Source organism: Bos indicus, chromosome 4 (assembly GCF_029378745.1).
Source record: "Bos indicus isolate NIAB-ARS_2022 breed Sahiwal x Tharparkar chromosome 4, NIAB-ARS_B.indTharparkar_mat_pri_1.0, whole genome shotgun sequence".
In the NCBI taxonomy this organism is placed as follows: Eukaryota; Metazoa; Chordata; class Mammalia; order Artiodactyla; family Bovidae; genus Bos; species Bos indicus.
The window spans coordinates 77,187,337-77,197,427 of NC_091763.1; the positions used below are offsets into that span (position 1 = coordinate 77,187,337).

The following is a 10,091-nucleotide window of genomic DNA, read 5'->3' on the forward strand; positions in this document are numbered from 1 at the left end:
TGTCGTTCCCTTCTCCTCCTGCCCTCAATCTTTCCCAGCATCAGGGGCTTTTCAAATGAGTCAGCTCTCAAATCCTAAAATACAACTATCTAATCTGAACTGATGATAACAATGTCAAAGAATACAAAGCTCTATTCCTATACAAGTTCATCTTCACTTTATATTACTGATGTCACCAATAACATCTTCTTACAGTGTTTGACCAATACAAATCAAATTATAATTTCCATGAATTTGTCTTTTAAATCATGTAGCAAATTTAAAAATATAGTTACAAACCAAAGTTGCAATAATACTGGCTTCTATATTTGCACATATATTTACTTTACCAGAGACCTATATTTCTTTAAGTATCTTTGAGTTCTGTGTCCTTTCATTTCAACCTGAAGAACTCCCTTTAGTATTTCATGTAGGGCAGATCTAGTGGTAATGAACTCTTTCAGCTTTTATTTAGGAATTTCTTAATTTCTTCCTTATTATTGAAGGGTAATTATGATATATATAGTATTATTGATGTTACTTTCTTTCAGGACTTTAAACAAGTAATACCTACTGCCTCTGGCTTCCAAAGTTTCTGATGAGAAATCACTTTATAATCTTACTGAAGCAAATTTATACATTATGCGTCACTTCTCTCTTGCTGCCTTCAAGGTTATCTCTTTGCCTTTGGCCTTTGACAGTTGATTATATATAGTGTACCCTGGTATGGATCTCTTTATGTTTATTCTACTTGAAGCAATGATTTATATCTTTGAGAAAATCTGGGAAGTTTTTGGCCATTATTTCTTCAAATACTCTTTCTTCCCTTTTCTCTCTACTCTTCCTTGGACTCCCATAATATATATGTTGCTTTGCTTGATAGTGTCCTAAAGTCTCATAGTCTTGTCAGTTTTGTCTCAAGCTTTTTTATTTCTGTTCTGTATTCAAGTCCACTGATCATTTCTTCTGCTTACTTACATCTGCTGTTGAACCCTTCTAATGGATTTTTCATTTCAGTTATTATACTTCAAGCTTCAGAATTTCCTTTTGGTTTCTTTTTAGATTTTCTCTTTGTTGATATTATAATTTTGTCAATACATTTTTTCCTAATTTCCTTTAGTTCTTTGTACCTTCACTCGCACCCCCCCCCCCCCCCCGCATTGCCTTCTTGAATATATTTTTTAAGAAACTAAACGTTTAAAAATATTTAATTATTTGGCTGCACTGGATCTTAGTTGTAGGATGGGGATCTTTGATCTTCGTTGAAGCATGTAAAATGTTTAGTTGCACCATTTGAATTCTTAGTTATGATATGTGGGACCTAGTTTCTTGACCAGAGATCGAACCCAGGCTCTCTGCATTGGGAGCACAGAGTTTTAACTACAGGTTCACCAGGGAATTCCCCAAAATAGACTTTAAATAAAAAAGTTTACAAGAGACAAAGAAGAACCTTGTATATTAATAAAAGATTCAATATAAGAAAAATAATTTTATATAAACATGCACCTGATGGCAGACCATCAAAATCTATGAAGCAGAACTTGACAGAATTAAAGTGAGAAACAAAGTTCTACAATAATAGTAGGAGAGTTCAATATCTCACTCTCAATAGTAAGGAAATAGAGGACTTGAACAACATGTTAAACCAACTAGATCTAACAGGCAAATACAGCACACTGTGCCCAACAACAACACAATACACACTCTTTAAAATTCACAGTTTTTTTCAAATACAATGGAATTAGGTCACAAAGTCTCAACATTTGAAAAGATAGATATAATGTGATATATATCCTCTGATCAAAACTGAATGAATTTAGAAATAAATAATAGAAGGAAAACTGGAAAATTTGTAAACTTGTGGAAACTGTACTTAATTTTTAAACTCTTAAACAATCAATCACTCAAAAAACAAATCACAAGAGAAATTAGAAAATAATTAGAGATGAATGAAATGAAAACACAATATACTAAAACCCATGTGATGCAGTGAAAGTGGTGTTAAGAAGGTATTTATAGTTGTAAACAAGAAAGATTGCAAATTGATAGTCTAACTTTACAACATAAAGAATTAGAGAAAGAGGAACAAACTAAACCCAAAGCTAGCAGGAGGGAGGAAATAATGAAGATTAGAGCAGAGATAAATGAAATGAAGAATAGAAAAACTGTATAGAAAATTAATGAAATTAGAAATTGGTTCTTTAAAAGCATCAACAAAATTGACAAACATTGGTTAGAATCAAGAAAAGGAAGAAGGAAGACTGCAATTATAAAATTTTAAAAATGTAAGTGGGGACATTACTACAAATTCTACAGAAATAAAGTATAAGAGAGTACAGTGAACAATTCAGATCAGATCAGATCAGTCGCTCAGTCGTGTCCAACTCTTTGCAACCCCATGAATCGCAGCACACCAGGCCTCCCTGTCCATCACCAACTCCTGGAGTTCACTGAGACTCAACGTCCATCGAGTCAGTGATGCCATCCAGCCATCTCACCCTCTGTTGTCCCCTTCTCCTCTTGCCCCCAATCCCCCCTAGCATCAGAGTCTTTTCCAATGAGTCAACTGTTCACATGAGGTGGCCAAAGTACTGGAGTTTCAGCTTTAGCATCATTCCTTCCAAAGAAATCCCAGGGCTGATCTCCTTCAGAATGGACTGGTTGGATCTCCCTGCAGTCCAAGGGACTCTCAGGAGTCTTCTCCAACACCACACTTCAAAAGCATCAATTCTTCGGCGCTCAGTCTTCTTTATAGTCCAACTCTCACATCCATACACGACCACAGGAAAAACCATAGCCTTGACCAGACGGACCTTTGTTGGCAAAGTAATGTCTCTGCTTTTGAACATGCTATCTAGGTTGGTCATAACTTTCCTTCCAAGGAGTAAGCGTCTTTTAATTTCATGGCTGCAGTCACCATCTGTAGTGATTTTGGAGCCCAGAAAAATAAAGTCTGACACTGTTTCCACTGTTTCCCCATCTATTTCCCATGAAGTGATGGGACCGGATGCCATGATCTTCGTTTTCTGAATGCTGAGCTTTAAGCCAACTTTTTCACTCTCCACTTTCACTTTCATCAAGAGGCTTTTGAGTTCCTCTTCACTTTCTGCCATAAGGGTGGTGTCATCTGCATATCTGAGGTTATTGATATTTCTCCCGGCAATCTTGATTCCAGCTTGTGCTTCCTCCAGCCCAGCGTTTCTCATGATGTGAACAATTGTATGCCAACAAATTAGAGAAATATAAAATGAACAAATTCCTAGAAACACAAAATTTACCAAGAATAAATTATAAAGAAACAGATCATCTGAATAGACCTAAAACTAGTAAGCAGATTGAAGCATAATAAAATATCTCCTAATAAAGAAAAGTTCTGGACCTGACAGCTTCACTGGTGAATTGTACCAGACATTTTAAGAATGAACACTAATACTCCTCAAATTCTTCCAAAAAATCAAAGAGGAAGGAACATTTTCCAACTCATTCTATGAGAACAGCATTGCCCTGACACCAAAGCCAGACAAAGGTAGAAGATAAAACTACAGAACAATATCCCTCATGAAAACTGAGGCAAAAATCATCAACAAAATATGAGCAAACAGAATTCAGCAGCGTGTTAAAAAAAATTATACAGCATGACCAAGTGAGAGTTACTTGTTAAATGGAAAAATGTTTCAACATACTAAAATCAATCAATTTAATATGCCACATCAACGAAATGAAGGGAAATAAACCCACTGTATCATCTCAATTGATGCAGGAAAGAATTTCACAAAATCCAATATGTTTTCATGATTTAAAAAGAAAACACTCAGTAAATGAGGACTAGAAGGAATACTTCATCACAATAAAGGTCATATATGGAAAAACCCACAGCCAACAGTGTACTCAGTGATGAAAGACTGAAAGCTTTTTCTCTAAGGTCAGAAACATGGCAAGGATACTCACTTTAATCACTTCTTTTCAACATAGTTCTGGCAGTTCTAGTCAAAGTAATTAGGCAAGAAAAAGAAATAAAAGGCATCCAGATTGGAAAGGAAGAAGTAAAATGATCACTGTTTGCAGATAATATGATCTTATATGTAGAAAACCCTAAAGATTACACAAAAATACTTGTTAGAACTTAATAAATGAATTCAGTAAAGTTGCAGTATACAAAGTCAACCCATAATCTCCGTACATGACACAATTCTGTACACACAATTCAAAAAACAATTCCATCTATAATGGCATCAAAAAGAATGCAATACCAAGGAATTACCTTCTTTAGTAAAAAGGAGGTGAAAGACTCATACACCGAAAACAACAAAACATCACTGAAAGAAATTGAAGATGATGTAAATAAATTGAAAAACTTCCAGTGTTCATGGGTCGGAAGACAATATTGTTAAGGTGTCGATACTATCCAGAGCAATGTACAGATCCAGTGCAATTTGTATCAAAAGTCCAATGATAGCTTTCACAGAAAGAGAAAAACACACCCTAAAATTTATATTGGAACCTCAACAGCTAAAACAATTTTGACAAAGAACAGAGACAGAGCACTTACACTTCCTGATTTAAAGAATTATCACAAAACTATGTAAGCAAAGCAACATAGTATTGGCATAAAGCCAGAGAATAGAATAGAATAGAAAAGAAAGCTCAGAAATAAACACCTGCATGTATGGTCAAATGATTTTTTGATAAGAAGACCAAGACCATTCAATGGAAAAACTGTCCATTCCCCCATTGTCCATTCGGGGGAATGGACAGTCTTTTCAACACATGCTGGGAAAATTAGATATCCCCTTACAAAAGAAAGACGTCAGACCCACACTAATACCATATACGCAAGAGACCAAAGACCTAAACTTCAGAGCTGAAAAACTACAAAACTCTTAGAATAAAATATAGGACAAAGTTTTTATAACACTGGAGTTGGCAATGATTCCTTGGGTGTGACACTAGCAGCACACTTAGCAAAAGGAAGAGTAAACGAAATTGACGTCATGAAAATTAACTTTTTGCATCAAAAGTCACTGTCAACATAGTAAAAATACAACCCACAGGATGGGAGAAAACATTTGCAAATGATATATCTGACAAAAGATTAACATGCAGAATATAGAAAGAGCTCTTAAAACTCAACATCAAAAAACAAAACAAAAAAACAACCTATTTAAAAAATTGGTGAAGGACTTGAATAGATGTTTCTCCAAAGAAAATATATGAATGACTAATTAGTATATGAAAAGATGCTCATAAAGGAATTGAAAATCAAAACTACAACGGGATACCACCTCACACCCATTTAGGATGGGTACTATCAAAAAACCAGAAAATCACAGGCGTTGGCAAAGAAATGGACAAATTAGAACACTTGTGCACTGTTGGTGGTAACATAAAATGGTATAGCTGCTGTGGAAAAAGGTATGGTGGGTCCTCAAAAAATAAAAAATAGAACTGCCATATGGTCCCATAATTCCATGTCTAGGTATATTCTCCAAAGAACTGAAGCAGAGTCTGGAAGAGATGTTGTACATCCGTGTTCACAGTAGCATTATTCATAATAGCCCAAAAGTGGAAGCAAGTGTCCTTTGACGGATGGGTAAGCAAAATATGGGTGTATACATACAAGGACTGTTATTCAGTCTTAATAAAGAAGGAAATTTTGCAATATGTTATAAGATAGATGAATCTTGAGGACATTGTGTTAAGGAAAATAGACCAGTAACAAAAAGACAAACACTGTATGATTCTACTCATATAAGGTAGTTAGAGTAGTCAGATTTATAAAGGCAGAAAGAATGCTGGTTGCCAGAGGCTGGGAGGAGGGGAAGATTGGGTGCCAATGTTTCATGATATCGAAGTTCAGTTTTACAGGGAGAAATGAGTTAAGAGGATAAATGATGTTGATGGTAGCACTTATTTATATTTAATGTATTTAATACCTCTGAACTGTACACTTAAAAATGGTTAGATGGTAAATTTTGTTCTGTGTATTTCATGAACCATAAAAAAGGTATACACACTACTCGGCCGTGAAAAAGAAGGAAATCATGCCATTTGCAGCAACATGGATGCAACTAGAGATGATCATACTAAGTGAAGTCAGAAAGACAAATATCATATGATATCACTTAAATGTGGAATCTAAAATGATGGCACACATGAACCCATGTATAAAATAGAAACAGATTCACAGACAGAGAATAGACTTGTGGTTGCCAAGGGGAGAGGCAGAGGGATGCACCGGGAGTTCGGGGTTAGCAGATGTAAACTATGACATTTAGAATGGATGAACAAGGTTCTAATGTATAGCGCAGGGAACTATATCTAACCTCCTGTGATAAGCCACAATGGAAGAGAATATATATATATATGTGTGTGTGTGTGTGTGTCGGAGAAGGCAATGGCACCCCACTCCAGTACTCTTGCCTGGAAAATCCCATGGATGGAGGAGCCTGGAAGGCTGTAGTCCATGGGGTCGCTGAGGGTTGAACACGACTGAGCGACTTCACTTTCACTTTTCACTTTCATGCATTGGAGAAGGAAATGGCAACCCATTCCAGTGTTCTTGCCTGGAGAATCCCAGGGACGGGGAAGCCTGGTGGGCTGCCGTCTATGGGGTCGCACAGAGTTGGACACGACTGAAGCGACTTAGCATAGCATGTATGTGTGTATAACTGAGTCACTTTGCTATACAGCAGAGATTGTCACAACATTGCAAATCAACTATACTTCAGTAGGAAAAATGTATGCACAAAGAGCTGTGGTTTTCAGCAGTTTGGATTTGGGGAGAGGGAAGGATGAATAGGTGGAGCATACCAAGGGGATTTTTAGGCCAAGACACTATTCTGTATAATATTATGGTGGTGGATACATGTCATTATACATTTGTCAAATCCCATAGAATGTGCAATACCAAGAGGGAACTCGAAGGTGAGCTATGGACTTCAGTGAATAATAATATGTCAATATTAGCTCATTGATCGCAACAAATGTGCCATACATTAATGCCGGATGTTGATAATAGATGAAACTTTTGAAGGGATAAAGGGGCATCTGGGAACTGATACCTTCTGCTTAGTTAAAAACATTTTTTTTAATTAAAAGATTTATAAAGCTGTGTTTGCTTGGTTTTTCTGTAAACATAAGACTGCTCAAAAATTAATTTTTTTTTAAAAGAAGTCTTCACATTGGGCAGAACAGGATCACGGGACCACTGCTGGTTGCAAAGGAGGCTGGGAGAGCAGGGAATAGCATCTTTCACCTGGACTATAAACACAGCCCTTCACCAAATAGAATCAGGATCTGATGGCAAAGATGAAAGCTCCACAAGATGACCAGGCTTGAAATCTTAACCTGCAGGCTGGTTACCCCCCAGGAGCCAGAAATTACCAAAGGCTGTTCACATCCCTGCTAGTCAGAGCATAGCACACGTACCTATCCAGGTGCCACGGCCTGGACCAGTGACCAGTAGAGCATTGCAGTCATACCTTGACCTCTCAGCCCAGACTGTAGACCCTCTGCAGGCTCCTGGGATGCACAGCGGCCAGTCAGTGAGGGGAGCTGAGTCTGCCAGGCATCCCTGACTGCAGGAGGGCCGTCCTTGCCACCTCCTGAGCTTAGGGATGGTGTTCAGTTCCAGTTCTCTCTCTGCTACTGCTCAAACATATTCAATCCCCTTAGTAATAAAGGAAAATTGAAAATGAGGCATCTTTCTACAGTTATTAAATGTGTAAATCTTGATAACAGATCGAACAGATCGATGAGGCTAGTGATTTGGCATTTTTGATTTTTGCTGGTGTCAGTGAGAAGAATCACAGACCTGGGGAAATTCATGGGTGTCTACCATCACCAGACACCAACCAGAACCAATCAGCACCGATCAGTAATTATCAGGATAATTACTCAATATATCCTCGATTAGATTAGCCCAAGGAGAAAGCTGATGAACTCTGTGTGCTTAGGGTTGTAAACTTGGTACTCTTTAACACTCCAATCTCATCTCTAGAATCCCGGATTAAGGAAGGTAAACATGAAATAGAGGAAACAGAGTTAGGCAAGAAGATAGTCACCCAAAACTTGTTTATTGGAAGCAGCCTGACCTTTGGCACGAGGAAAGCAGACGATCCATCACTGTGGGACACAACCCAGTGACACATGTGCTAGTCAGAGAGTAAAGGAAGCGTTGAGTCTGTGTTAAAAGTCAGGAGATAAAGTGGGATACAGGAGTGTACAGGAACTGTGGTCACAACTGAAGTCTGTGCCCCAGGGCGTGACCTCAGAGACCCCACATGCACAGGGAGCCTGGTGGTGCGTCTGTGGCTGAGCGTTTTCCTCTGTAACTCAGAACTGGCTGGTACTGCTCTCACCCTGTGTGTGTCTCAGAGAAGACTGCAGATACCGTACATCTGGGCTCCGTCTCTATGGGTCTCCCGCTGGGAACGAACTAGATCGAGGGGGTGTGCCTGGGGGCTCCACACATGGCAGGGGGGGGCCTGAGACTGAATCTGCAGGGAGTGTCCTCAACCAGCAACCAAAGAAAATGATGGACAAGCCCACACCCTCTGGGGCAGTCTCCCCGCCATTTCCCAGCGGATCTCTGTGGGCATACAGATGCCCACGTGGGAGCCTACTCTTTTTTTTTTTTTTTTGACTGTAAAGCATAGCGTGTGGGATCTTAGTTCCCTGACTAGGGATTGAACCTATGCCCCCTGCAATGGACGTGCAGAGTCTTAACCACTGGACCACCAGGGAAGTCTCAAGAGCCCACTCTTCAATGCACCCTGGTCAATTCTTTCCATGTCCTGGCTCATCCTTGCTATCTGGTACTGCCCTCTGGGATCACCTTCCAAATCAACTATTCATACTGGAATCCCTGTCTCAGCATCTCCTTCTCAGGGAAGACATCTAGGAAAGAGAACAGAGCCCATAGCTGTGGGCTGGAGTCCTCAGCATCTGCCGGTCAGGGTGTGTGGGGGCAGGGCCAGGGAGATGCCGGAGGGAAGTCACTGCACACAGGCAGGCCCTGGGCCATTGACTCTCCTCTCCACTGTGGCTGATTCCAGGTTTAGGGATCTGTCTGCTCCTGCCCCCGCATCCCCCCCTTGGCGTCTGGTTCCCTTCCTCTTGGCTTCTGTCTTCCCCCGTAGCTCCCTCTGAGTCAGGCCAGCGTCCATGAAACAAACACAAGACCAGGGAGATAGCAGGTTCCTTCCTGCTACTGCCTCTGGCAGGTGGCCACAGGGGAGATTAGTCTCCATAGGCTGCCCTTATCAGCTCAGCCTTGGCATGGGGGCCAAGGTCTGGCCCATTCTGGTGATAGTGAGCCCAAGGAAGCCTTCAGAGATGCCTATCTGGAGGGAGCAGGGGTGAGTGCAGAGTACCTGGGCCCATGGAGGGTGGGGCTGCTCGCCTGGGTCTCCCAGAAACACTCGGCCCCCTCCACGGTGGGTGGGGACAGACCCAGGCAAGGGACATAAGGGAGGGGGCCAGGGCTGAAGAGCAAGGCTGTGGCTCTCAGCCCTGGGATCTCTGTGCGCTGTCAGACGCCAGCGAGCTGGGCCGTCCCCTCTACCCGCAGGAGGAGACTATTGTCCCTGCGTCACTCCACTCCCCACTGCCCCCTCTGTTATCGGATTGTTAATATTAATTAACAACAGTTGCTAAGGATGACAGTGCAAGGGTGTGCCCTAGCCAGAGCTGGCCTGGACCCAAGAGGGCACTGAGGAGAGTAGGGGTCTGAGGCTTGGGATCTGGGGTGGCGGGTAGGGGTGGTAGAGTTTCGGAGGGCCAGTGTCCAGACCCACCTGAGTCTCCCTCTTCTCCTGGGCCTGGTAGCTCCTGCAGCCGAGGCTGTGTGGGAAACTCTCGGCAGGTCGCTGGCTGGCCCAGCCCTCCGGCCTTGGTCACTTTGGGAAGTGGGTAAAGGGGAGACCCTGAGAGGCTCATCTGAGAGGGTGGGACCAAAGGTGGGAGGGACAAGTGATCCATCGATCATTAACTAGCTAAGAGCCCTGGGAGGCACAGGGCTCAACCCCATTGGTCCCCAACCCAGTCAGGTGATGCTGTCCCTGGTAGGGAAGCTGCCCTGTAGTCCGTCCCCAGTTTCAGTATATGTACGG

The 10,091-nt window shown here is 41.3% G+C and overlaps 1 long non-coding RNA gene and 1 other non-coding gene across 3 annotated transcripts; both read right to left on the reverse strand.

The window, feature by feature from the left end:
* Positions 1-1,139: 1,139 nt before the first annotated feature.
* On the reverse strand, positions 1,140-9,905 carry LOC109557538 (uncharacterized). 2 transcript variants are annotated; one of them, XR_002180554.2, is made up of 3 exons: positions 9,777-9,905; positions 7,408-7,648; positions 1,140-3,238 (listed from the first exon to the last, which is right to left on the reverse strand). It is a non-coding gene; the product is annotated as an uncharacterized lncRNA (long non-coding RNA). The 2 variants fall into 2 exon arrangements; XR_011566280.1 differs by having other exon boundaries at positions 8,073-9,905.
* TRNAG-UCC (transfer RNA glycine (anticodon UCC)) lies at positions 8,652-8,724 on the reverse strand. The gene has a single exon. It is a non-coding gene; the product is annotated as a tRNA-Gly (tRNA).
* Positions 9,906-10,091: the final 186 nt, after the last annotated feature.